The sequence below is a fragment of the Camelus ferus genome, chromosome 22, assembly GCF_009834535.1.
Source record: "Camelus ferus isolate YT-003-E chromosome 22, BCGSAC_Cfer_1.0, whole genome shotgun sequence".
Taxonomy (NCBI): domain Eukaryota; kingdom Metazoa; phylum Chordata; class Mammalia; order Artiodactyla; family Camelidae; genus Camelus; species Camelus ferus.
Genome location: NC_045717.1, coordinates 457,554 through 468,404, shown reverse-complemented (window position 1 = coordinate 468,404; position 10,851 = coordinate 457,554). Strand labels below are relative to the sequence as shown.

General features: G+C 39.0%; 1 long non-coding RNA gene across 1 annotated transcript; it reads right to left on the bottom strand.

Moving 5' to 3' along the window:
• Positions 1–4,029: 4,029 nt before the first annotated feature.
• On the bottom strand, positions 4,030–9,846 carry LOC116658943. Its single transcript, XR_004314162.1, has 2 exons — positions 7,272–9,846; positions 4,030–4,501 (listed from the first exon to the last, which is right to left on the bottom strand). It is a non-coding gene; the product is annotated as an uncharacterized LOC116658943 (long non-coding RNA).
• Positions 9,847–10,851: the final 1,005 nt, after the last annotated feature.

Sequence of the window (10,851 nt, the reverse complement as noted above, 5' to 3'; positions counted from 1 at the left end):
GGTAGATACTATTTTTTAAGACTTTAAAGAATAGATAGGACTGGGAAATGTGGGATGGTCATAGTTGTTTTGGAGGGAAATTGCCTAAGTATGGATTAAGAAAAAAAATTATCAGATGCATACTAGGACTAGTGAGATATTTAGAACACCAGCCTGATTTCCTTGACTCATGGGGGCCAGTGGGGCTGGAAAGCTACACCAGTGCCTAATGTCCTTTGTAATACTAATAGAAAAATAATAATAATAAAATAATAATGGGCAATTTAATGTGTAAGCTATGCAGATGATTTAATTTTTACAATAGCACTATGTATGCAATATTTCACTTTACAGATGGGAAACTGATTCTTAGGAAGGATAAGTAATCCATCCAAATCACACACTAACACATCATCTGACTCCAAAGGTGATGCTCCGCTCTGCCTCTGCCAGCACTGGCAAAGTTAAAGGAAGGTTACAAAAATGCCTTGATCTCTGCTCTATATGAGGAAGAAGGGAACTAACATTGAGTGTTCATTTAAAAACACTTAAGCTGGGAAGGAGATCAAGATGGCAGAGTAGGAGGATGTGACACTCACCCCCCAGCGGCTGATTGGAGGGCTGGTGGGAAGAACAGGCGGGCTGTGGGAAGCCAGGACTCCGCTCGTAAGGAACATACACGCATGCCTGCTCACTGCAGGAATGGGGCGGGGGAGGCAGATTGAAACTGCACAGCTGGCCTACTGGTATCCTGTGGCCACCCCAGCAGGCACCACAGCCTTAGCCCAGCAAACGCTCCACCCTGACTTACTGCAGACTGGAGTCCCACACTGGAGTGAAGGCTACTGTGACTGAGGTTCGAGTATGCAGCGAGGATGTGCTGGAAAACGGATGATTCACGTCCAGGGCGAGATGCAGCTGACGGCACAGGCTGACCAGGATTTCACCATGCTACTCAGAATGGCCACAACTTGAAACTTAAGAATTGTCAGTCTTACATACACTCTTTGTCTCCAGTCCTCTTTTCTTCCCCCCACCTATTCTGTCTGCAATACTAGCTTTTGCATTTCTACTTGATTTTGCATAAGTAGTCTTTGTTTTAAATTTTCAAAATTTGCTCACACTTACTTTAAGCTAGAAAACTAATTTCATTCTATTATAACTAATAAGTATCTCAATTACCATTTATAATTACATAGGCATCACTATAATTCACACTGTCTTCATATACTTTTCAAATATACACAGTAAAGTATTACATTGGTACTTAAATCATCACACAAACTGCCCATCCAGTGACATTTACTAGATTGATGATGCGTTTGTGTGAAGCACTAGAACAACTCAGGCGCTTGATTTGTGAACTCCAGTAAGAAAACAAAAAGCAGTCAATGTTAAAAGTATGGTCCTACCAATGCAACAAAGTTGTGGTTAATAAAAAAAAATTTTACAGTTCTTGGTTTTTAAACTTAAATTGATGTGATCCAAATTAAAGGTAAACATTTATTTCCTCTTTCATACTAGTCACATGTCAAGTGTTGAATAAAGACAAGTGGCTCCTGGATACCATATTGAACAGCCACGGTCTTGAGCATGTCTGCACTCAATGTCCAGTTCTACCACTTAATATGATCAGGGGAAAATGACTTAATTTTCTAAGCTTCAGTTTCTGCACCTGGAAACAAGGGTGAAAAATGTAATTATCTCACATAAATTTTGAAAGAGCTAAGTAGTAGTATGTGAAGTAAGTGTTTATTACAAGATTTGACACATGACCTGCATTAGGCATTATTAAAGAAACCACATGTGCTGTTAATAACTTCTAGTAATACGTAAATGACGTAAGCTGCCCTAATAGATTGCTTTGGGCACTGATGCAAATACAGCACAGCTTTTGCCTTTTTGTTTTTAGTGTGCTTCCATGGAGACATCTTCATGTGCATTTACACACGTAAGAATATACAGACATGTACATAAATATGCAAATATATATAGATATAAATCTATATATTCATTTCCAGGAGTTTGAAGCAGTTTGTTTTTTATATATATTTCACTTAGGGTCATATTTGCCTATTTATTAATAATATCTTTAAAAAACTAGCTGTAGAGCCAACTTTACAACTCACATTTTATTCCAAAAATCATTCTTATGTTGTAGACCCTGTAGACTACTTCAAGGAACATATAGGTAATTCCTTCGGTTGCGTTTCGGAGTGCTCACAGAAATAGACAACAGCGTCACGTAGGTAACTCTACTGCGGGTGTTACTAACTATTCCTTCACAAGATGTGATTTAGACTTAGAAGTATTCTGCATTATATAGTGCGCTATCAGTGAGTCAAACTTCGTACTCTTTACATAAATGATTTACATAGACTTTCATTTCACTTTTTTGATACTTGTTGTATTCTGAGTGAGCATAAGTGTCATATATAGTTTATTTGTTGGGTCAAGCACTCAGCTATTTTATTCATTCATTAAATTCTTACTGAGTGCCTACTTTCTCTCAAGAAATCTTGGAGGAGAATTAAGAAAATGAGAATTGCTCTAATCTATCTGGCTTTTTCTTCAAAGTTGGAAGTCTCTTGTACATGTATTTTTTGAGATATGAATCTATTCATATATACTCACACTTTTTAAAATGTAGATGAATTGTTAAATTATCAAACAATATAATATTTGCTGTGCATTACATACATATTTAAAACCATATGACATATAACTTGATGTACTAATTAATTTTGAAATACTGCTTTTTTAATCTAATCTCATATTTCATGAGATTTGTTAAGTTTCTTGCCTTGTGGAACTCTGAGAACAGTTCTGACATATATAAGATAAAAAGGACTTGAGAAGACACATATTCAGGATTGGGGAGTAAATGGGGAATATTAAGATTTTCCTGTGCTATGTTACCTTTAAGATGCTCACTGACAAAGGAAAATTAGCCCCTGCTCTCTTCAAAATAAGGGATTTTTAAAAAACATCAGTGGTTAGCAGGATCATCTTATATCATTCATTAATTTATATAAGCCCTTCATAATTCAGTTCCATTCTTAATCTATACTTCTTTTTCCAGAAAATAATTCTATAATTTGTCCTTTCTCTTAAAGCCTCAGGCATTCTTCCTTTAAATTTCAAGGATATTCCTCTAGATAGAGTAAATGAATTCTTCCAAAACCTCTGTCTTTCCTCTAAGTCACAATTTTTTTTCAGAGATTCTTCATTCAGGCATTCAAACTCAGGAGTGTAAAACTAAGCAGACTGAGTGTGAAAAGGGCCTTCCTGTAGTCATCTTCTGCTCCAGAGATGAGAGCGCTGTGTACGTGGCGGCAGTCACGCAGACTCTCTCTCTGACACGGTGTGGTCTGACTCTACCTGGAGTCCCCTTTCATACATACTCAGTGGTCTTTCACTGATTTCAGTAGGCGATTCACATCTGGGCAAACCACCACCTATGGGCATTTATAACTTTGTATTCCTTTATTATAGATAACAACAAACTAGAATGTTTTCCTAAAAGGCAAGCAGACAATGTGAGACGGCTAGGAGATAAGGAAATAAGGTAGTGAAGAGCTTGGAAAAGCAAAGCAGGTCACTGAGACAAGCAGCAAATATGCAGTATCTTTTTAAAAATGAAGTAATTCTTTAAAAAAAAAATACTCCAGCCAGTGACTTTTTAAAAATAGAATAGCTTAAGACTCAAAATCACAGAATACTATTCATAGAGAGGACCATTAGATGATTTGGAGGAAAAAATGCCCCCTCTAGTAAGTGCGAAAAACTGATATGAAACCTTGTCTAAAGAGAGAGTTCGCTTAACAGGACCCTTAGAAGGTCATCGTGCAGAACTGCTGAGAAGAGCAAAAATGTTTCCAGGAATCAAGGAGAAATAGTTTTGAATGTGCTCACTTTGAATAAAACAATTCCAGGTTTAAAACAAATCTAAAAATGTCTTGATGCAGAGGATGGACGTAAAACAGGCACACAGTGAAAGAATGGGAACTTAACAAATTTGAGGCGATTGAATCACTTAGCATTTCAGTGTTGCGTATAATTACGGCTCTTTATAGTCAAAGGGATATAAACAGCTCAACTGCAACTTGGTCTTGTTAGAAGAACATTTGGTACAAAAATCCTTTATCTGTACTTCTCCCTACAGCCTCTTGTTTCCCACAGTTAAAAAAAAAATAGGAGCAGGCTGCTATTATTCATATATACAAGAATCTCTTCCTCTAAGGAACATTTCTTAATTGTCTCCACTCCGAGTCGCTCGCTTTTGTGCTCCACCATGGCCTCTGGTGTATTATTGCAGAGCTGATGTTTCACTTCCTTCCTTCACGTCTATCGGCAAGTCGAGTAGCACCTCCACAAAATTCCTCAGAGACATGTCTCCAACACCATGGCCACTACTCAGAGTCCAGTTACGCCTCCTTGACAACTGCAAAAGCCTATTTCCTCGTCCCCCTCCTTCCACGCTTTTGACTTCCAGTTCCTTGTCCATAGGGTTGAATTTCACCTGTTTAAGATACAAATTGAGATCATGGATCCTGCCTGTGTCTCCCTTACCCTTCCACCCTAAATATGAAATCATTGGATGGCTTTCCACTGAACTGGGCATGCAACCCAAATTCCTTGAGAAGTTGTGCAGAGACCCGTACGATCTGGCTGGTTTTCAACTGCCCCACAAACTACCCGATTCCTGTGCTCCACCACCCACTGCGCTTCAGCCATACTGGTCTCCTTTCTGTCTTGCAAATACCAAGTTCTTTCAAGGCTCTGCGTTGCCTGTTCCTTCTAGCTGTCTTATTTTCTGTTCCCTCCTGTTTGACATACTCCTGGTATAATCTTAAATGTCACCTCCTCAGGAGAGCCTTCACTAGCTACTGAATCTAAGCAACTAAGGAAGTTACCTGCTGCTCTGCCCGAGGCATAGCACCGCCCTTGACTGATGGAGGGAATGGGAAATAGGTGTTCTGTTAGTTTCCTAGGTCTGTGGTAACAAACGGCCACACACGGTGGCTTAAAACAACAGACATTTATTCTCTCAAAGTTCTGGAGACCAGAAGCTTGAAATTGAGGCATTGGCAGGGCTGTGCTCCTTCTGGTCTCTAGGGGAGACACTTCCTCCCCTCTGCCAGCTTCTGGTGATGCCAGCTGTTGCTCTGTGAGAGCATGGCTCCAATCTCTGCCTCCGTCTTTGCCTGGCCTTCTCCCTTGTGCCTCTGTGGGTTTTCTTCTTTTCTGTCTCTTATAAGGATGCCTAACTTTGGATTTAGGGCCCATCCTAATGCAGTATGATCTCATCTTGAGATCTTTACCTTAATGAAATCTGCAAATTCCACATTTCCACACCAAATTTCCACATTTAAAGAGAAGATGCTAGTTCTTACCTCCTAAGATTTTCTAAGAACTAAACTAGAAAATTCCTACAAAGCACTTAGTACAATGCCTGGTGTTTAAGAAACACTCAGCAATTGCATCTCAATGTTTTCTATTTCTGATGGTAAATTCAATTCTGTGACTAAGTGAAATATTGCTTACTTTAAATACTTGCTTCTTATTATTTCAATATATCTAATTTATTTTTACTCTATCTCTATTTGTCCCAATCATTTTTAAAACTACCATGATCAAGTTGTAAACAGTTTAATTTTTTGGCAGATGCAACATAAGGTAAAAGATCACTTCCCAGTCCTAACATTTTTCTTTTCATTATCTCCCAGTTTCTTTAAAAAACAGTGTAAAATTATTTTATACTCATTTTAGAGGCAAATATATATAAGATAAATATATTTTATTTTTATTTTTATTTTACAGGCAACCCTCAAGCCTACTTCTGTTGTATGTAGATGTAACCACTTCCACTGTAATCTGAGATGTATGTATTTAACTTTCTTGCATTTCACTCACTTTTAATAGGAACTAACTTTATAATCCATTATAGAGAAATCATCGAAATAATATTTACAAAGTACCTTTAACTTTGTAAAGTATTGCCACAAGCATTATCCACTTCATCTATTATTCACGTGCTCATCCAACAAGAACTATTTTTGGTAGCATTCTTGGCTCTAAGCTGGGAGCTGGAATAGATCTAAAAGCTCTCCCCCAGGAGTTAGGAAGCACAGGAATGGGATATGCTAAGCACCGGGATGGGTACACATGCCGAGTGCTGTGGTAGTTTAAAGGCAGGGTAAATGTCTCAGACTTGAGTGCAGGGCAGTGTCAGATAAAGGGTATATCTTTAGTACATAGATATTAGACCTAAAGGGGAAAAGAAAAATTCAGAGAGAAGGAGCAGCAGATGCAGAGGCGCAGAACCTTACACGCCTGGAGTCTGGCGTTGAGGAGAGAGTGGCACGAATTGAGGGCGTACAAGAACCGGAGTCAGAGCCCAGAGGGCTGGAAAGCCACTCCTTGGACATGCATGGACTTTGTTCCTAAGGTAATGAAAAGTCACTGAAGAATATTAAGTGTCATGAATTTATCTATATTTTGGAAAGCAGCACATTAGGAATTAGAAATAAATCGGAGAAGAGCTAAACAGAGGCGGGAGAGCAGGAGCTCCTTGGCTATCCTTAAGGGAAGCCTGAAGGGTCTGCTCTTTGCCCTGTGTGTGAGGTTGAAAAGAAGGGATTGTATTCAAGTGACATTACGAAAGCAACTAATACTTGGCATGCAATTGGATGCCATTTCTCAATTAATTTAAGTGACTTTGCTTCAGTTTATTTGAACATGTATTATTCCCTCTCTAAATAATGTTCTTCTTAACTTATAGTAACAGATCTTACCATGTTGCTTTGGAGAAATCTCTTCATTTTAGAACCTGAAACCCCTAAGGAGAGTTTGAAGTTAAGTCTCTAGGTTCAGTTATTGTCTCTTAGCTTCCTGTATGTTCCAGTTATCTAATCCCAGAAAAGAAGTTATACCCCAAACTCAGTGGCTCAACGCAGTAATGATGTATGGCTCTCATCATTTTCTGGGCTGTCTGGGCTCCGCTTGCCGGTTCTTTTCCATATGACGTTGTCTGAGCTATTCATACCCAGGACCCCGGCTAGAACTGCAACATTCAAAGTGGTTTTATACACAGGCCCTGGACCTCTCCTGGGGTGGCTGCAAAGGCCATGTCTCTTCGGCGAGGAGTTAGATTTCTACATGATGGCCCGGGGCTCCAACGCTGAAATTGGAAACTGTGAGGCCTATTAAGGGCTAGGATGAGAACTGGAACAGACTTACTTTAGTTGCAGTCTGTTAAAAAAAAAAAGAAAGCAATTCATACTGCTTACCCTGATCAAGAGGGAGAGAACAGACTTCACTTCCGGAATGCAGGACTGGCAGGAGTATACGGGGTGAGAGGAATTACCTGTAGGCTTTCTACCATGCGCCGTCATCTGCGCTGACCCATCCTGTAGGCTGCCTCTGCAAAGCAGATACTCTCTTTTCTCTATTATCTTCTGCGAGGTAAATAATATCGATTTAAGGGCATACAGCAACATGTACATGTTTATAAAACAGATTATCCCTCAGAATATCAGTTTGATGTAGGCATGTAAACCTTTCTTTCTTTGTATATGCCTCTAAGATATTCTTGAGACACATGGCTTAGATACCACTGCTAGTGCATGAAGCATCTATGCCATTTCTTGTACTTTCTCCAGCTTCAAAAGTGATGATAAAATTTCATGAACTAGCAATTCTTTTGCTGTAAGATACAAATTTTATAACAATCCCACACAGGGAGAAAAATCTCCTTACAGTCTAGTATTTTCCAATTACTAACCTTAGAAGGGGTGGTTTATACGTCCCTTTGGCATAACCGTTGGTCAATGTGAGTGCTAATGGAGTACACAAAACCAATGACGGAAGATGAAGAGTCGTTAATTCTCAGAGGTCAGCAAGGCGTCCTGTTTACTCTAGACAAAAATTTTTAATTGTGAGGTTTAGAGGAGCCCCCTTTTTGGTAATGTGATAATTACTCTCTTTTAGGGGGACTAGCGCAGGCTGGCCCTCCTCTGCTCTCTCTGATTCTTTCATGACTACCATTCCAGCTTGCCTTCCTATATGTTAACTCAAATAGCCATATTATTTAGGCTCTGAACTTAATAAATATATTTTACACTTATACAGACAAGTATTTATTTGAAGGAGGCAGAATTATATGGAGTCTGTTGCATATTGTTTAAGGGTCCTTAAATGAATGCACTTCATAGACTCATTAGAATGCAATTTAATTCATAGAAAACTCTGTATGCTCTATGTAAGCCTAAAATTTAAGAGGGCAGATTCTAATAAATCTGAAACACACACACACACACATAAAACACCAAAAACAAAGCAAAAACAAGCAGTAAGGCAAAGCGCCAAGTCACCTCGAGGCCTTGCACATTCTGCCACTAACCCTTTTGGGGTCAGTGATTCAGTGATTCAGAAGCTCAAATCTTTTTAACTGAATATGGGGACAATATGGGTGTTCATCCAGCCACAGACACCTGCCCCCTTGATTTCCAGTGTCGATTTTGTTTTTCCTGACATCAAGGTATCTGTTTTCAGCCTCATCCTTGCTTCCCAAAGCTGTGTGTCCTGGTAGAGAGGCAACTTAGCATTCAGAATGAATTCACAGCACATATAGGAAGCTACACTAAATGTCTGAGAGCAAGGGCCATGGTTCATTTTGTCTGTGTTTGAGACCTGTTAAAGCTGTATGATATTGAGAAATTATATCAACAACTCCCTGAGCTTGTACGTCTTTTCTGTAACATGAGGATAACAACAGCAGGAACCTCAAAGTGGTATGATGAAAACTCTAGGTAAGGGTCATGCCTGGTGAGCCCTTTAGAAGAGCACCAGCCACACGTATCAATTGATAATGGCCTTCAGTCTCATTAATGAGAATCCAAGGTTCTAGTGAGTAGACAGCAGCCGTATGCCACATGCACGTAATGCTCAGAGTGTATTAAACTTACTCACTTTATTTTCTAATTTTCTGGTTAGAAAACAAAGGTGACTGTCTCTCTCAATGGTACTTCTCTGGTGACTCTGCAGTGAGCTCTGCTAGCCACACAGTGCCCAAGCCCGGCACCAGCCCTCCTCCGTAAGGGTTTACATCATTCTCGGAGGCGTTCGCCCCTGGGGAATTCAGTTACCTGCCCTTTGCCAAGTGGGGCCCTGCTTTGGGCTTGCAGATAGTCTTTGCACAATGTATGTGCTAAATATATTTCTCTCTGTTTTCATCATTCTTTGAAATACTCTTTTTAAAAAATGTTCTTTGGTTAACATGAAAGCTTGTACCTTGACAGTAAGACTCAAATATCTTTTCTTGCTAGCAGCCACCTGTCAGCAGGTTGGAGCTGGGCTGTCACTACACTTAAACTAAAATATACCTTCAGTGGTGTGAAAACCAACTCAAGACAACCTAGCTTTCACCTCCCTTTATTTCTCTGCACTATGTCACCTGCAGGACTGTGTCCCTCAAATGGTAATGTCATTCTAGCTGTCACTCACACGCTTGCCTTCCAAGCCATACAAGAAAGAAAGCCTGCAAGGGAATTCAGAAGTCCTTGTGATTTGTTTGCTGATGTGCTAAGAGCTATGACCGCTCCTTGGAATCACAAAAAGCCTGATTTTCACCCTTTTTTTTTTTTTTTTTTTGCCTTTCAATGTACTCTTCCTTCTAAGCAAACTCCTGGCTTAAAAGGAAGAACCAGGGAGGTGTGGAAGGAGATAATAACCAGAACAGCTATGATTAGCACTAGGTTGGGATGTGTAGGGTAACAATAAGATGGGAAGGAAAGAAAGGAAAATCATATTATTGTTGCTGCTGTGAAGAAAAATAAATGTCAAAAGGAAGATGAGTTGGAAAATACAACCATGAAAGTCTTTCAGTTACTTTACTGATATAGAAATATTTTTTCTGCTCTTTCCAGCTCAGTCCTTTCTTGCAAGGATTTTTTTTTTAAAAAATAGAAGTGTTCAGGCCATAAACAGGACAGGCAGCTCATGTCTGGAGGACTGTAAGACACCTCTGGATTTTATAAAGTATGAAGGCCTACCTAGCTGTGGTCATCTTTTTGTTTATCTTGTCGAGCTTCTAAGCTCTGTCAACTTGTGCTTTATATCAAATGCGGGAGGTCTGTGCTCTTATTTCACCTATATTTTTCCATCTCAAGTGCACTACCTTTCCCTCCAAATCTCCAATTACTTATTTTAAACCATTTGACCTTGGCCCAACAGATACTTGAAGTTCTGCTCATTTTGTTTCATTTTTTCTTCTATGATCTTCAAAGTAGGTAATTTGTATTACATGTCTTCATGTTTAGTATTTTTCTTTTTCTTTTTTTTTGTATATAATCTCATGTCCACTCAGTAGGTTCTAGAATTATGTTTGATTTTTCTTTAGTTTACTTTTCTCTACTAAGATTCTCTATCTGTTCATTCACTCATTAAGACCATTTATTTTCTCTTAATACTTTAGAATAGCTTTAGAAGCTTTTAAATTAAATAAAAGCTTCAATAAAAGCTTTTAAGCAGCTTTAAAAATAGTTGCTTTAGAATCATTTCTGCCAAGTGCAATGCTGAGCTAGTTGGGGTTAAGTTCTGCTTTCTTCCTCCTCTCCTACTCCCTTTATTCATTTTCCTCTTCCTCTTCTTTGACTATGGATTGCATTTCCTCACTTGTTTGAATTTCCAGTAAATTTGATTGATGAATAGACTCTGGGAGTAATATGTTCTAGAGACTGGAATATGTTACTCTCTTCTGAAGACTGCTCATTCTTGACTCAGAAGAGATGTGAATTAATTTCTTATCACCCTGACAGTTTGGATTTTGTACTTTATACTTTTTATAATTAGTGATCTATGGAAAACCCT